The 14,016-nt window shown below is 48.8% G+C and overlaps 25 non-coding genes across 25 annotated transcripts; all 25 read right to left on the minus strand.

Annotated features, from left to right (window-relative positions):
• Positions 1 to 214: 214 nt before the first annotated feature.
• On the minus strand, positions 215 to 327 carry LOC142373516 (U5 spliceosomal RNA). The gene has a single exon (XR_012768511.1). It is a non-coding gene; the product is annotated as a U5 spliceosomal RNA (small nuclear RNA).
• A 604-nt stretch (positions 328 to 931) lies between these two features.
• LOC142400960 (5S ribosomal RNA) lies at positions 932 to 1,050 on the minus strand. The gene has a single exon (XR_012773017.1). It is a non-coding gene; the product is annotated as a 5S ribosomal RNA (ribosomal RNA).
• Positions 1,051 to 1,414: 364 nt separating this feature from the next.
• Positions 1,415 to 1,605, minus strand: LOC142367222 (U2 spliceosomal RNA). Its single transcript, XR_012767042.1, has one exon. It is a non-coding gene; the product is annotated as a U2 spliceosomal RNA (small nuclear RNA).
• A 304-nt stretch (positions 1,606 to 1,909) lies between these two features.
• On the minus strand, positions 1,910 to 2,022 carry LOC142373522 (U5 spliceosomal RNA). The gene has a single exon (XR_012768513.1). It is a non-coding gene; the product is annotated as a U5 spliceosomal RNA (small nuclear RNA).
• A 604-nt stretch (positions 2,023 to 2,626) lies between these two features.
• On the minus strand, positions 2,627 to 2,745 carry LOC142401048 (5S ribosomal RNA). Its single transcript, XR_012773055.1, has one exon. It is a non-coding gene; the product is annotated as a 5S ribosomal RNA (ribosomal RNA).
• A 364-nt stretch (positions 2,746 to 3,109) lies between these two features.
• On the minus strand, positions 3,110 to 3,300 carry LOC142367945 (U2 spliceosomal RNA). Its single transcript, XR_012767214.1, has one exon. It is a non-coding gene; the product is annotated as a U2 spliceosomal RNA (small nuclear RNA).
• Positions 3,301 to 3,604: 304 nt separating this feature from the next.
• On the minus strand, positions 3,605 to 3,717 carry LOC142373530 (U5 spliceosomal RNA). Its single transcript, XR_012768515.1, has one exon. It is a non-coding gene; the product is annotated as a U5 spliceosomal RNA (small nuclear RNA).
• Positions 3,718 to 4,321: 604 nt separating this feature from the next.
• Positions 4,322 to 4,440, minus strand: LOC142373819 (5S ribosomal RNA). Its single transcript, XR_012768580.1, has one exon. It is a non-coding gene; the product is annotated as a 5S ribosomal RNA (ribosomal RNA).
• A 364-nt stretch (positions 4,441 to 4,804) lies between these two features.
• LOC142370164 (U2 spliceosomal RNA) lies at positions 4,805 to 4,995 on the minus strand. The gene has a single exon (XR_012767808.1). It is a non-coding gene; the product is annotated as a U2 spliceosomal RNA (small nuclear RNA).
• A 304-nt stretch (positions 4,996 to 5,299) lies between these two features.
• Positions 5,300 to 5,412, minus strand: LOC142373924 (U5 spliceosomal RNA). The gene has a single exon (XR_012768604.1). It is a non-coding gene; the product is annotated as a U5 spliceosomal RNA (small nuclear RNA).
• Positions 5,413 to 6,016: 604 nt separating this feature from the next.
• Positions 6,017 to 6,135, minus strand: LOC142401095 (5S ribosomal RNA). The gene has a single exon (XR_012773071.1). It is a non-coding gene; the product is annotated as a 5S ribosomal RNA (ribosomal RNA).
• A 364-nt stretch (positions 6,136 to 6,499) lies between these two features.
• Positions 6,500 to 6,690, minus strand: LOC142369948 (U2 spliceosomal RNA). The gene has a single exon (XR_012767749.1). It is a non-coding gene; the product is annotated as a U2 spliceosomal RNA (small nuclear RNA).
• A 304-nt stretch (positions 6,691 to 6,994) lies between these two features.
• On the minus strand, positions 6,995 to 7,107 carry LOC142373537 (U5 spliceosomal RNA). Its single transcript, XR_012768516.1, has one exon. It is a non-coding gene; the product is annotated as a U5 spliceosomal RNA (small nuclear RNA).
• Positions 7,108 to 7,711: 604 nt separating this feature from the next.
• On the minus strand, positions 7,712 to 7,830 carry LOC142401157 (5S ribosomal RNA). The gene has a single exon (XR_012773086.1). It is a non-coding gene; the product is annotated as a 5S ribosomal RNA (ribosomal RNA).
• Positions 7,831 to 8,194: 364 nt separating this feature from the next.
• Positions 8,195 to 8,385, minus strand: LOC142369953 (U2 spliceosomal RNA). Its single transcript, XR_012767750.1, has one exon. It is a non-coding gene; the product is annotated as a U2 spliceosomal RNA (small nuclear RNA).
• Positions 8,386 to 8,689: 304 nt separating this feature from the next.
• On the minus strand, positions 8,690 to 8,802 carry LOC142373542 (U5 spliceosomal RNA). The gene has a single exon (XR_012768517.1). It is a non-coding gene; the product is annotated as a U5 spliceosomal RNA (small nuclear RNA).
• A 604-nt stretch (positions 8,803 to 9,406) lies between these two features.
• On the minus strand, positions 9,407 to 9,525 carry LOC142401219 (5S ribosomal RNA). The gene has a single exon (XR_012773099.1). It is a non-coding gene; the product is annotated as a 5S ribosomal RNA (ribosomal RNA).
• Positions 9,526 to 9,889: 364 nt separating this feature from the next.
• Positions 9,890 to 10,080, minus strand: LOC142369808 (U2 spliceosomal RNA). The gene has a single exon (XR_012767709.1). It is a non-coding gene; the product is annotated as a U2 spliceosomal RNA (small nuclear RNA).
• A 304-nt stretch (positions 10,081 to 10,384) lies between these two features.
• LOC142373930 (U5 spliceosomal RNA) lies at positions 10,385 to 10,497 on the minus strand. The gene has a single exon (XR_012768605.1). It is a non-coding gene; the product is annotated as a U5 spliceosomal RNA (small nuclear RNA).
• Positions 10,498 to 11,101: 604 nt separating this feature from the next.
• On the minus strand, positions 11,102 to 11,220 carry LOC142401267 (5S ribosomal RNA). The gene has a single exon (XR_012773104.1). It is a non-coding gene; the product is annotated as a 5S ribosomal RNA (ribosomal RNA).
• Positions 11,221 to 11,584: 364 nt separating this feature from the next.
• Positions 11,585 to 11,775, minus strand: LOC142369814 (U2 spliceosomal RNA). The gene has a single exon (XR_012767710.1). It is a non-coding gene; the product is annotated as a U2 spliceosomal RNA (small nuclear RNA).
• A 304-nt stretch (positions 11,776 to 12,079) lies between these two features.
• Positions 12,080 to 12,192, minus strand: LOC142373547 (U5 spliceosomal RNA). The gene has a single exon (XR_012768519.1). It is a non-coding gene; the product is annotated as a U5 spliceosomal RNA (small nuclear RNA).
• Positions 12,193 to 12,796: 604 nt separating this feature from the next.
• LOC142401320 (5S ribosomal RNA) lies at positions 12,797 to 12,915 on the minus strand. Its single transcript, XR_012773106.1, has one exon. It is a non-coding gene; the product is annotated as a 5S ribosomal RNA (ribosomal RNA).
• A 364-nt stretch (positions 12,916 to 13,279) lies between these two features.
• On the minus strand, positions 13,280 to 13,470 carry LOC142367951 (U2 spliceosomal RNA). The gene has a single exon (XR_012767215.1). It is a non-coding gene; the product is annotated as a U2 spliceosomal RNA (small nuclear RNA).
• A 304-nt stretch (positions 13,471 to 13,774) lies between these two features.
• On the minus strand, positions 13,775 to 13,887 carry LOC142373554 (U5 spliceosomal RNA). Its single transcript, XR_012768520.1, has one exon. It is a non-coding gene; the product is annotated as a U5 spliceosomal RNA (small nuclear RNA).
• Between the last annotated feature and the right edge of the window lie 129 nt (positions 13,888 to 14,016).

A 14,016-nucleotide genomic window follows, 5' to 3' on the forward strand; every position in this document is an offset into this window, starting at 1 on the left:
CACCTCCGCCCACCCGCTGCAGTGAGCACTCTTCAGCCGTTTCAGATGGTACAACTTTGCACTCCCGCCCGCTCCACTGAGCACCATTCAAACAACAACAATTTAGCGCTCCAGCTTTGAACATGGGCACGGTCTCAAGAAATAAGGTGACTCTACTCCGAGAAGTCACTTGGCACAGCAAGAAGATTTCCTTTGCACAGACAGAATGGGCTTCACCCGCAAAGGTAAAGCCTTCCAAAAATAGAAACAACTCATTAATGCTGCTCTCCACGGAAGTCTTTAGTAAAAGGCGAAAGACTTGTACGTTATGAAGAGAAACCAGAGTACGAGTATTTGACACTGCGGGAGCAGTGCATCAGGCTAGTTGGCATAGCCACCTTCCCCACGGTGAGCTTTGCTTGGTTGAGACGCTGGCTCCTCGGCCGACCAGGTAGGAACAATCGGGCCCTATTCAATGGCTGCTTTGTCTTTTACTCTGTGCAAAAGACTAGGGGTCTTGAGGCTTTGTTCTGACCGCTCATTGGGTGTAGAGGTTTTTTTCAAGCAATTCTCCCAGTCGGCCCAATCCCAGAGCCATCTCAAAGTGGAGTTCACTTTCACTCTCTTTTCGCAGACTAAAAGCCAGAGTTTTATCTCAGAAGCTAAGCAGAGTCGGGCCTGGTTAGTACTTGGATGGGGAGACCGCCTGGGAATACCAGGTGCTGTAAGCCTTTTGGCTTCTCCAGGCGCATGCAGTTTGACTGCGTCAAATGCAAAGGCAGTCCCTGTTTGACTTTTTGGAACTGCTCCTTTGTCAGGACAAAGTTAAATGTATGAGGATCAAAGGCAACCATGACCTGGGACACCTTAGCAGATCCAGGATCAGCAAGATGGATCACAGGGTGATCAACAGATGTTTCAACAAAAGACATGCAGAGAGAAGAGAGAAAAATGCTTACAGCACCTGGTATTCCCAAGTGGTCTCCCATCCAAGTACTAACCAGGCCCGACCCTGCTTGGCTTCCGAGTTCGGACGAGATCGGGCGTGTTCAGGGCGGTGTGGCCGTAAGCCACAGTCCCCGTGACAAATATGTGTTACATAGGTGCTGGAACCATACGTTGCCCCTATTTTACCAGAGAGTTGGCTTGAGAGGCTGATGTTGAGCCTGCACGTCGACTTCCCTGATGTGATTGTTCTCTGCAGCTGAAAATGGGACTCTCAGATAACTTAGTGTGTGTCTGTCAAGCTCCTCTGTTCTCTGTGTGTAGTTTGGTGTTCATGGTCATACAGAGAAACCAGGGAAGCTCAATCCCACGACGTGCTCATAAACTGCGTCTTTTCTAAAGATTATAGTTCCATTTTAGAAGTCAGAATACAATGGCTCCCTGAAACTACCACCAAGTACCGCTGGTTTTGTTATTTCACAAGAGTTGGGAAGAGTGCACCGTTCCCGGCGGCACTGCAGTACCGGGTCGATGCGTGGAGTGAATGGAGCAAGCCCCTTTTTCAACCCCTGTGCCTAAAAATCCATTTAATATGTAGTCCTCATATAGAGGACGTATCAGATATTAAACTGATAAGAACAGATACTACACTTGATCTTAGCCAAAAGGCCGAGAAGCGATAACCCTCCACTGTTTCACGTCCGAGAGCCCTTCCTGGCACAATGCGCACTTGTGGCGGTGCTCTTTTTTTGCCTACAAAGCGTCACTTTGCACCTCCGCCCACCCGCTGCAGTGAGCACTCTTCAGCCGTTTCAGATGGTACAACTTTGCACTCCCGCCCGCTCCACTGAGCACCATTCAAACAACAACAATTTAGCGCTCCAGCTTTGAACATGGGCACGGTCTCAAGAAATAAGGTGACTCTACTCCGAGAAGTCACTTGGCACAGCAAGAAGATTTCCTTTGCACAGACAGAATGGGCTTCACCCGCAAAGGTAAAGCCTTCCAAAAATAGAAACAACTCATTAATGCTGCTCTCCACGGAAGTCTTTAGTAAAAGGCGAAAGACTTGTACGTTATGAAGAGAAACCAGAGTACGAGTATTTGACACTGCGGGAGCAGTGCATCAGGCTAGTTGGCATAGCCACCTTCCCCACGGTGAGCTTTGCTTGGTTGAGACGCTGGCTCCCCGGCCGACCAGGTAGGAACAATCGGGCCCTATTCAATGGCTGCTTTGTCTTTTACTCTGTGCAAAAGACTAGGGGTCTTGAGGCTTTGTTCTGACCGCTCATTGGGTGTAGAGGTTTTTTTCAAGCAATTCTCCCAGTCGGCCCAATCCCAGAGCCATCTCAAAGTGGAGTTCACTTTCACTCTCTTTTCGCAGACTAAAAGCCAGAGTTTTATCTCAGAAGCTAAGCAGAGTCGGGCCTGGTTAGTACTTGGATGGGGAGACCGCCTGGGAATACCAGGTGCTGTAAGCCTTTTGGCTTCTCCAGGCGCATGCAGTTTGACTGCGTCAAATGCAAAGGCAGTCCCTGTTTGACTTTTTGGAACTGCTCCTTTGTCAGGACAAAGTTAAATGTATGAGGATCAAAGGCAACCATGACCTGGGACACCTTAGCAGATCCAGGATCAGCAAGATGGATCACAGGGTGATCAACAGATGTTTCAACAAAAGACATGCAGAGAGAAGAGAGAAAAATGCTTACAGCACCTGGTATTCCCAAGTGGTCTCCCATCCAAGTACTAACCAGGCCCGACCCTGCTTGGCTTCCGAGTTCGGACGAGATCGGGCGTGTTCAGGGCGGTGTGGCCGTAAGCCACAGTCCCTGTGACAAATATGTGTTACATAGGTGCTGGAACCATACGTTGCCCCTATTTTACCAGAGAGTTGGCTTGAGAGGCTGATGTTGAGCCTGCACGTCGACTTCCCTGATGTGATTGTTCTCTGCAGCTGAAAATGGGACTCTCAGATAACTTAGTGTGTGTCTGTCAAGCTCCTCTGTTCTCTGTGTGTAGTTTGGTGTTCATGGTCATACAGAGAAACCAGGGAAGCTCAATCCCACGACGTGCTCATAAACTGCGTCTTTTCTAAAGATTATAGTTCCATTTTAGAAGTCAGAATACAATGGCTCCCTGAAACTACCACCAAGTACCGCTGGTTTTGTTATTTCACAAGAGTTGGGAAGAGTGCACCGTTCCCGGCGGCACTGCAGTACCGGGTCGATGCGTGGAGTGAACGGAGCAAGCCCCTTTTTCAACCCCTGTGCCTAAAAATCCATTTAATATGTAGTCCTCATATAGAGGACGTATCAGATATTAAACTGATAAGAACAGATACTACACTTGATCTTAGCCAAAAGGCCGAGAAGCGATAACCCTCCACTGTTTCACGTCCGAGAGCCCTTCCTGGCACAATGCGCACTTGTGGCGGTGCTCTTTTTTTGCCTACAAAGCGTCACTTTGCACCTCCGCCCACCCGCTGCAGTGAGCACTCTTCAGCCGTTTCAGATGGTACAACTTTGCACTCCCGCCCGCTCCACTGAGCACCATTCAAACAACAACAATTTAGCGCTCCAGCTTTGAACATGGGCACGGTCTCAAGAAATAAGGTGACTCTACTCCGAGAAGTCACTTGGCACAGCAAGAAGATTTCCTTTGCACAGACAGAATGGGCTTCACCCGCAAAGGTAAAGCCTTCCAAAAATAGAAACAACTCATTAATGCTGCTCTCCACGGAAGTCTTTAGTAAAAGGCGAAAGACTTGTACGTTATGAAGAGAAACCAGAGTACGAGTATTTGACACTGCGGGAGCAGTGCATCAGGCTAGTTGGCATAGCCACCTTCCCCACGGTGAGCTTTGCTTGGTTGAGACGCTGGCTCCTCGGCCGACCAGGTAGGAACAATCGGGCCCTATTCAATGGCTGCTTTGTCTTTTACTCTGTGCAAAAGACTAGGGGTCTTGAGGCTTTGTTCTGACCGCTCATTGGGTGTAGAGGTTTTTTTCAAGCAATTCTCCCAGTCGGCCCAATCCCAGAGCCATCTCAAAGTGGAGTTCACTTTCACTCTCTTTTCGCAGACTAAAAGCCAGAGTTTTATCTCAGAAGCTAAGCAGAGTCGGGCCTGGTTAGTACTTGGATGGGGAGACCGCCTGGGAATACCAGGTGCTGTAAGCCTTTTGGCTTCTCCAGGCGCATGCAGTTTGACTGCGTCAAATGCAAAGGCAGTCCCTGTTTGACTTTTTGGAACTGCTCCTTTGTCAGGACAAAGTTAAATGTATGAGGATCAAAGGCAACCATGACCTGGGACACCTTAGCAGATCCAGGATCAGCAAGATGGATCACAGGGTGATCAACAGATGTTTCAACAAAAGACATGCAGAGAGAAGAGAGAAAAATGCTTACAGCACCTGGTATTCCCAAGCGGTCTCCCATCCAAGTACTAACCAGGCCCGACCCTGCTTGGCTTCCGAGTTCGGACGAGATCGGGCGTGTTCAGGGCGGTGTGGCCGTAAGCCACAGTCCCTGTGACAAATATGTGTTACATAGGTGCTGGAACCATACGTTGCCCCTATTTTACCAGAGAGTTGGCTTGAGAGGCTGATGTTGAGCCTGCACGTCGACTTCCCTGATGTGATTGTTCTCTGCAGCTGAAAATGGGACTCTCAGATAACTTAGTGTGTGTCTGTCAAGCTCCTCTGTTCTCTGTGTGTAGTTTGGTGTTCATGGTCATACAGAGAAACCAGGGAAGCTCAATCCCACGACGTGCTCATAAACTGCGTCTTTTCTAAAGATTATAGTTCCATTTTAGAAGTCAGAATACAATGGCTCCCTGAAACTACCACCAAGTACCGCTGGTTTTGTTATTTCACAAGAGTTGGGAAGAGTGCACCGTTCCCGGCGGCACTGCAGTACAGGGTCGATGCGTGGAGTGAACGGAGCAAGCCCCTTTTTCAACCCCTGTGCCTAAAAATCCATTTAATATGTAGTCCTCATATAGAGGACGTATCAGATAGTAAACTGATAAGAACAGATACTACACTTGATCTTAGCCAAAAGGCCGAGAAGCGATAACCCTCCACTGTTTCACGTCCGAGAGCCCTTCCTGGCACAATGCGCACTTGTGGCGGTGCTCTTTTTTTGCCTACAAAGCGTCACTTTGCACCTCCGCCCACCCGCTGCAGTGAGCACTCTTCAGCCGTTTCAGATGGTACAACTTTGCACTCCCGCCCGCTCCACTGAGCACCATTCAAACAACAACAATTTAGCGCTCCAGCTTTGAACATGGGCACGGTCTCAAGAAATAAGGTGACTCTACTCCGAGAAGTCACTTGGCACAGCAAGAAGATTTCCTTTGCACAGACAGAATGGGCTTCACCCGCAAAGGTAAAGCCTTCCAAAAATAGAAACAACTCATTAATGCTGCTCTCCACGGAAGTCTTTAGTAAAAGGCAAAAGACTTGTACGTTATGAAGAGAAACCAGAGTACGAGTATTTGACACTGCGGGAGCAGTGCATCAGGCTAGTTGGCATAGCCACCTTCCCCACGGTGAGCTTTGCTTGGTTGAGACGCTGGCTCCTCGGCCGACCAGGTAGGAACAATCGGGCCCTATTCAATGGCTGCTTTGTCTTTTACTCTGTGCAAAAGACTAGGGGTCTTGAGGCTTTGTTCTGACCGCTCATTGGGTGTAGAGGTTTTTTTCAAGCAATTCTCCCAGTCGGCCCAATCCCAGAGCCATCTCAAAGTGGAGTTCACTTTCACTCTCTTTTCGCAGACTAAAAGCCAGAGTTTTATCTCAGAAGCTAAGCAGAGTCGGGCCTGGTTAGTACTTGGATGGGGAGACCGCCTGGGAATACCAGGTGCTGTAAGCCTTTTGGCTTCTCCAGGCGCATGCAGTTTGACTGCGTCAAATGCAAAGGCAGTCCCTGTTTGACTTTTTGGAACTGCTCCTTTGTCAGGACAAAGTTAAATGTATGAGGATCAAAGGCAACCATGACCTGGGACACCTTAGCAGATCCAGGATCAGCAAGATGGATCACAGGGTGATCAACAGATGTTTCAACAAAAGACATGCAGAGAGAAGAGAGAAAAATGCTTACAGCACCTGGTATTCCCAAGTGGTCTCCCATCCAAGTACTAACCAGGCCCGACCCTGCTTGGCTTCCGAGTTCGGACGAGATCGGGCGTGTTCAGGGCGGTGTGGCCGTAAGCCACAGTCCCTGTGACAAATATGTGTTACATAGGTGCTGGAACCATACGTTGCCCCTATTTTACCAGAGAGTTGGCTTGAGAGGCTGATGTTGAGCCTGCACGTCGACTTCCCTGATGTGATTGTTCTCTGCAGCTGAAAATGGGACTCTCAGATAACTTAGTGTGTGTCTGTCAAGCTCCTCTGTTCTCTGTGTGTAGTTTGGTGTTCATGGTCATACAGAGAAACCAGGGAAGCTCAATCCCACGACGTGCTCATAAACTGCGTCTTTTCTAAAGATTATAGTTCCATTTTAGAAGTCAGAATACAATGGCTCCCTGAAACTACCACCAAGTACCGCTGGTTTTGTTATTTCACAAGAGTTGGGAAGAGTGCACCGTTCCCGGCGGCACTGCAGTACCGGGTCGATGCGTGGAGTGAACGGAGCAAGCCCCTTTTTCAACCCCTGTGCCTAAAAATCCATTTAATATGTAGTCCTCATATAGAGGACGTATCAGATAGTAAACTGATAAGAACAGATACTACACTTGATCTTAGCCAAAAGGCCGAGAAGCGATAACCCTCCACTGTTTCACGTCCGAGAGCCCTTCCTGGCACAATGCGCACTTGTGGCGGTGCTCTTTTTTTGCCTACAAAGCGTCACTTTGCACCTCCGCCCACCCGCTGCAGTGAGCACTCTTCAGCCGTTTCAGATGGTACAACTTTGCACTCCCGCCCGCTCCACTGAGCACCATTCAAACAACAACAATTTAGCGCTCCAGCTTTGAACATGGGCACGGTCTCAAGAAATAAGGTGACTCTACTCCGAGAAGTCACTTGGCACAGCAAGAAGATTTCCTTTGCACAGACAGAATGGGCTTCACCCGCAAAGGTAAAGCCTTCCAAAAATAGAAACAACTCATTAATGCTGCTCTCCACGGAAGTCTTTAGTAAAAGGCGAAAGACTTGTACGTTATGAAGAGAAACCAGAGTACGAGTATTTGACACTGCGGGAGCAGTGCATCAGGCTAGTTGGCATAGCCACCTTCCCCACAGTGAGCTTTGCTTGGTTGAGACGCTGGCTCCTCGGCCGACCAGGTAGGAACAATCGGGCCCTATTCAATGGCTGCTTTGTCTTTTACTCTGTGCAAAAGACTAGGGGTCTTGAGGCTTTGTTCTGACCGCTCATTGGGTGTAGAGGTTTTTTTCAAGCAATTCTCCCAGTCGGCCCAATCCCAGAGCCATCTCAAAGTGGAGTTCACTTTCACTCTCTTTTCGCAGACTAAAAGCCAGAGTTTTATCTCAGAAGCTAAGCAGAGTCGGGCCTGGTTAGTACTTGGATGGGGAGACCGCCTGGGAATACCAGGTGCTGTAAGCCTTTTGGCTTCTCCAGGCGCATGCAGTTTGACTGCGTCAAATGCAAAGGCAGTCCCTGTTTGACTTTTTGGAACTGCTCCTTTGTCAGGACAAAGTTAAATGTATGAGGATCAAAGGCAACCATGACCTGGGACACCTTAGCAGATCCAGGATCAGCAAGATGGATCACAGGGTGATCAACAGATGTTTCAACAAAAGACATGCAGAGAGAAGAGAGAAAAATGCTTACAGCACCTGGTATTCCCAAGTGGTCTCCCATCCAAGTACTAACCAGGCCCGACCCTGCTTGGCTTCCGAGTTCGGACGAGATCGGGCGTGTTCAGGGCGGTGTGGCCGTAAGCCACAGTCCCTGTGACAAATATGTGTTACATAGGTGCTGGAACCATACGTTGCCCCTATTTCACCAGAGAGTTGGCTTGAGAGGCTGATGTTGAGCCTGCACGTCGACTTCCCTGATGTGATTGTTCTCTGCAGCTGAAAATGGGACTCTCAGATAACTTAGTGTGTGTCTGTCAAGCTCCTCTGTTCTCTGTGTGTAGTTTGGTGTTCATGGTCATACAGAGAAACCAGGGAAGCTCAATCCCACGACGTGCTCATAAACTGCGTCTTTTCTAAAGATTATAGTTCCATTTTAGAAGTCAGAATACAACGGCTCCCTGAAACTACCACCAAGTACCGCTGGTTTTGTTATTTCACAAGAGTTGGGAAGAGTGCACCGTTCCCGGCGGCACTGCAGTACCGGGTCGATGCGTGGAGTGAACGGAGCAAGCCCCTTTTTCAACCCCTGTGCCTAAAAATCCATTTAATATGTAGTCCTCATATAGAGGACGTATCAGATAGTAAACTGATAAGAACAGATACTACACTTGATCTTAGCCAAAAGGCCGAGAAGCGATAACCCTCCACTGTTTCACGTCCGAGAGCCCTTCCTGGCACAATGCGCACTTGTGGCGGTGCTCTTTTTTTGCCTACAAAGCGTCACTTTGCACCTCCGCCCACCCGCTGCAGTGAGCACTCTTCAGCCGTTTCAGATGGTACAACTTTGCACTCCCGCCCGCTCCACTGAGCACCATTCAAACAACAACAATTTAGCGCTCCAGCTTTGAACATGGGCACGGTCTCAAGAAATAAGGTGACTCTACTCCGAGAAGTCACTTGGCACAGCAAGAAGATTTCCTTTGCACAGACAGAATGGGCTTCACCCGCAAAGGTAAAGCCTTCCAAAAATAGAAACAACTCATTAATGCTGCTCTCCACGGAAGTCTTTAGTAAAAGGCGAAAGACTTGTACGTTATGAAGAGAAACCAGAGTACGAGTATTTGACACTGCGGGAGCAGTGCATCAGGCTAGTTGGCATAGCCACCTTCCCCACGGTGAGCTTTGCTTGGTTGAGACGCTGGCTCCTCGGCCGACCAGGTAGGAACAATCGGGCCCTATTCAATGGCTGCTTTGTCTTTTACTCTGTGCAAAAGACTAGGGGTCTTGAGGCTTTGTTCTGACCGCTCATTGGGTGTAGAGGTTTTTTTCAAGCAATTCTCCCAGTCGGCCCAATCCCAGAGCCATCTCAAAGTGGAGTTCACTTTCACTCTCTTTTCGCAGACTAAAAGCCAGAGTTTTATCTCAGAAGCTAAGCAGAGTCGGGCCTGGTTAGTACTTGGATGGGGAGACCGCCTGGGAATACCAGGTGCTGTAAGCCTTTTGGCTTCTCCAGGCGCATGCAGTTTGACTGCGTCAAATGCAAAGGCAGTCCCTGTTTGACTTTTTGGAACTGCTCCTTTGTCAGGACAAAGTTAAATGTATGAGGATCAAAGGCAACCATGACCTGGGACACCTTAGCAGATCCAGGATCAGCAAGATGGATCACAGGGTGATCAACAGATGTTTCAACAAAAGACATGCAGAGAGAAGAGAGAAAAATGCTTACAGCACCTGGTATTCCCAAGTGGTCTCCCATCCAAGTACTAACCAGGCCCGACCCTGCTTGGCTTCCGAGTTCGGACGAGATCGGGCGTGTTCAGGGCGGTGTGGCCGTAAGCCACAGTCCCTGTGACAAATATGTGTTACATAGGTGCTGGAACCATACGTTGCCCCTATTTTACCAGAGAGTTGGCTTGAGAGGCTGATGTTGAGCCTGCACGTCGACTTCCCTGATGTGATTGTTCTCTGCAGCTGAAAATGGGACTCTCAGATAACTTAGTGTGTGTCTGTCAAGCTCCTCTGTTCTCTGTGTGTAGTTTGGTGTTCATGGTCATACAGAGAAACCAGGGAAGCTCAATCCCACGACGTGCTCATAAACTGCGTCTTTTCTAAAGATTATAGTTCCATTTTAGAAGTCAGAATACAATGGCTCCCTGAAACTACCACCAAGTACCGCTGGTTTTGTTATTTCACAAGAGTTGGGAAGAGTGCACCGTTCCCGGCGGCACTGCAGTACCGGGTCGATGCGTGGAGTGAACGGAGCAAGCCCCTTTTTCAACCCCTGTGCCTAAAAATCCATTTAATATGTAGTCCTCATATAGAGGACATATCAGATAGTAAACTGATAAGAACAGATACTACACTTGATCTTAGCCAAAAGGCCGAGAAGCGATAACCCTCCACTGTTTCACGTCCGAGAGCCCTTCCTGGCACAATGCGCACTTGTGGCGGTGCTCTTTTTTTGCCTACAAAGCGTCACTTTGCACCTCCGCCCACCCGCTGCAGTGAGCACTCTTCAGCCGTTTCAGATGGTACAACTTTGCACTCCCGCCCGCTCCACTGAGCACCATTCAAACAACAACAATTTAGCGCTCCAGCTTTGAACATGGGCACGGTCTCAAGAAATAAGGTGACTCTACTCCGAGAAGTCACTTGGCACAGCAAGAAGATTTCCTTTGCACAGACAGAATGGGCTTCACCCGCAAAGGTAAAGCCTTCCAAAAATAGAAACAACTCATTAATGCTGCTCTCCACGGAAGTCTTTAGTAAAAGGCAAAAGACTTGTACGTTATGAAGAGAAACCAGAGTACGAGTATTTGACACTGCGGGAGCAGTGCATCAGGCTAGTTGGCATAGCCACCTTCCCCACGGTGAGCTTTGCTTGGTTGAGACGCTGGCTCCTCGGCCGACCAGGTAGGAACAATCGGGCCCTATTCAATGGCTGCTTTGTCTTTTACTCTGTGCAAAAGACTAGGGGTCTTGAGGCTTTGTTCTGACCGCTCATTGGGTGTAGAGGTTTTTTTCAAGCAATTCTCCCAGTCGGCCCAATCCCAGAGCCATCTCAAAGTGGAGTTCACTTTCACTCTCTTTTCGCAGACTAAAAGCCAGAGTTTTATCTCAGAAGCTAAGCAGAGTCGGGCCTGGTTAGTACTTGGATGGGGAGACCGCCTGGGAATACCAGGTGCTGTAAGCCTTTTGGCTTCTCCAGGCGCATGCAGTTTGACTGCGTCAAATGCAAAGGCAGTCCCTGTTTGACTTTTTGGAACTGCTCCTTTGTCAGGACAAAGTTAAATGTATGAGGATCAAAGGCAACCATGACCTGGGACACCTTAGCAGATCCAGGATCAGCAAGATGGATCACAGGGTGATCAACAGATGTTTCAACAAAAGACATGCAGAGAGAAGAGAGAAAAATGCTTACAGCACCTGGTATTCCCAAGTGGTCTCCCATCCAAGTACTAACCAGGCCCGACCCTGCTTGGCTTCCGAGTTCGGACGAGATCGGGCGTGTTCAGGGCGGTGTGGCCGTAAGCCACAGTCCCTGTGACAAATATGTGTTACATAGGTGCTGGAACCATACGTTGCCCCTATTTTACCAGAGAGTTGGCTTGAGAGGCTGATGTTGAGCCTGCACGTCGACTTCCCTGATGTGATTGTTCTCTGCAGCTGAAAATGGGACTCTCAGATAACTTAGTGTGTGTCTGTCAAGCTCCTCTGTTCTCTGTGTGTAGTTTGGTGTTCATGGTCATACAGAGAAACCAGGGAAGCTCAATCCCACGACGTGCTCATAAACTGCGTCTTTTCTAAAGATTATAGTTCCATTTTAGAAGTCAGAATACAATGGCTCCCTGAAACTACCACCAAGTACCGCTGGTTTTGTTATTTCACAAGAGTTGGGAAGAGTGCACCGTTCCCGGCGGCACTGCAGTACCGGGTCGATGCGTGGAGTGAACGGAGCAAGCCCCTTTTTCAACCCCTGTGCCTAAAAATCCATTTAATATGTAGTCCTCATATAGAGGACATATCAGATAGTAAACTGATAAGAACAGATACTACACTTGATCTTAGCCAAAAGGCCGAGAAGCGATAACCCTCCACTGTTTCACGTCCGAGAGCCCTTCCTGGCACAATGCGCACTTGTGGCGGTGCTCTTTTTTTGCCTACAAAGCGTCACTTTGCACCTCCGCCCACCCGCTGCAGTGAGCACTCTTCAGCCGTTTCAGATGGTACAACTTTGCACTCCCGCCCGCTCCACTGAGCACCATTCAAACAACAACAATTTAGCGCTCCAGCTTTGAACATGGGCACGGTCTCAAGAAATAAGGTGACTCTACTCCGAGAAGTCACTTGGCACAGCAAGAAGATTTCCTTTGCACAGACAGAATGGGCTTCACCCGCAAAGGTAAAGCCTTCCAAAAATAGAAACAACTCATTAATGCTGCTCTCCACGGAAGTCTTTAGTAAAAGGCGAAAGACTTGTACGTTATGAAGAGAAACCAGAGTACGAGTATTTGACACTGCGGGAGCAGTGCATCAGGCTAGTTGGCATAGCCACCTTCCCCACGGTGAGCTTTGCTTGGTTGAGACGCTGGCTCCTCGGCCGACCAGGTAGGAACAATCGGGCCCTATTCAATGGCTGCTTTGTCTTTTACTCTGTGCAAAAGACTAGGGGTCTTGAGGCTTTGTTCTGACCGCTCATTGGGTGTAGAGGTTTTTTTCAAGCAATTCTCCCAGTCGGCCCAATCCCAGAGCCATCTCAAAGTGGAGTTCACTTTCACTCTCTTTTCGCAGACTAAAAGCCAGAGTTTTATCTCAGAAGCTAAGCAGAGTCGGGCCTGGTTAGTACTTGGATGGGGAGACCGCCTGGGAATACCAGGTGCTGTAAGCCTTTTGGCTTCTCCAGGCGCATGCAGTTTGACTGCGTCAAATGCAAATGCAGTCCCTGTTTGACTTTTTGGAACTGCTCCTTTGTCAGGACAAAGTTAAATGTATGAGGATCAAAGGCAACCATGACCTGGGACACCTTAGCAGATCCAGGATCAGCAAGATGGATCACAGGGTGATCAACAGATGTTTCAACAAAAGACATGCAGAGAGAAGAGAGAAAAATGCTTACAGCACCTGGTATTCCCAAGTGGTCTCCCATCCAAGTACTAACCAGGCCCGACCCTGCTTGGCTTCCGAGTTCGGACGAGATCGGGCGTGTTCAGGGCGGTGTGGCCGTAAGCCACAGTCCCTGTGACAAATATGTGTTACATAGGTGCTGGAACCATACGTTGCCCCTATTTTACCAGAGAGTTGGCTTGAGAGGCTGATGTTGAGCCTGCACGTCGACTTCCCTGATGTGATTGTTCTCTGCAGCTGAAAATGGGACTCTCAGATAACTTAGTGTGTGTCTGTCAAGCTCCTCTGTTCTCTGTGTGTAGTTTGGTGTTCATGGTCATACAGAGAAACCAGGGAAGCTCAATCCCACGACGTGCTCATAAACTGCGTCTTTTCTAAAGATTATAGTTCCATTTTAGAAGTCAGAATACAACGGCTCCCTGAAACTACCACCAAGTACCGCTGGTTTTGTTATTTCACAAGAGTTGGGAAGAGTGCACCGTTCCCGGCGGCACTGCAGTACCGGGTCGATGCGTGGAGTGAACGGAGCAAGCCCCTTTTTCAACCCCTGTGCCTAAAAATCCATTTAATATGTAGTCCTCATATAGAGGACGTATCAGATATTAAACTGATAAGAACAGATACTACACTTGATCTTAGCCAAAAGGCCGAGAAGCGATAACCCTCCACTGTTTCACGTCCGAGAGCCCTTCCTGGCACAATGCGCACTTGTGGCGGTGCTCTTTTTTTGCCTACAAAGCGTCACTTTGCACCTCCGCCCACCCGCTGCAGTGAGCACTCTTCAGCCGTTTCAGATGGTACAACTTTGCACTCCCGCCCGCTCCACTGAGCACCATTCAAACAACAACAATTTAGCGCTCCAGCTTTGAACATGGGCACGGTCTCAAGAAATAAGGTGACTCTACTCCGAGAAGTCACTTGGCACAGCAAGAAGATTTCCTTTGCACAGACAGAATGGGCTTCACCCGCAAAGGTAAAGCCTTCCAAAAATAGAAACAACTCATTAATGCTGCTCTCCACGGAAGTCTTTAGTAAAAGGCGAAAGACTTGTACGTTATGAAGAGAAACCAGAGTACGAGTATTTGACACTGCGGGAGCAGTGCATCAGGCTAGTTGGCATAGCCACCTTCCCCACGGTGAGCTTTGCTTGGTTGAGACGCTGGCTCCTCGGCCGACCAGGTAGGAACAATCGGGCCCTATTCAAT

This window comes from Odontesthes bonariensis, chromosome 2 (genome assembly GCF_027942865.1).
Source record: "Odontesthes bonariensis isolate fOdoBon6 chromosome 2, fOdoBon6.hap1, whole genome shotgun sequence".
NCBI classification, from domain to species: Eukaryota; Metazoa; Chordata; class Actinopteri; order Atheriniformes; family Atherinopsidae; genus Odontesthes; species Odontesthes bonariensis.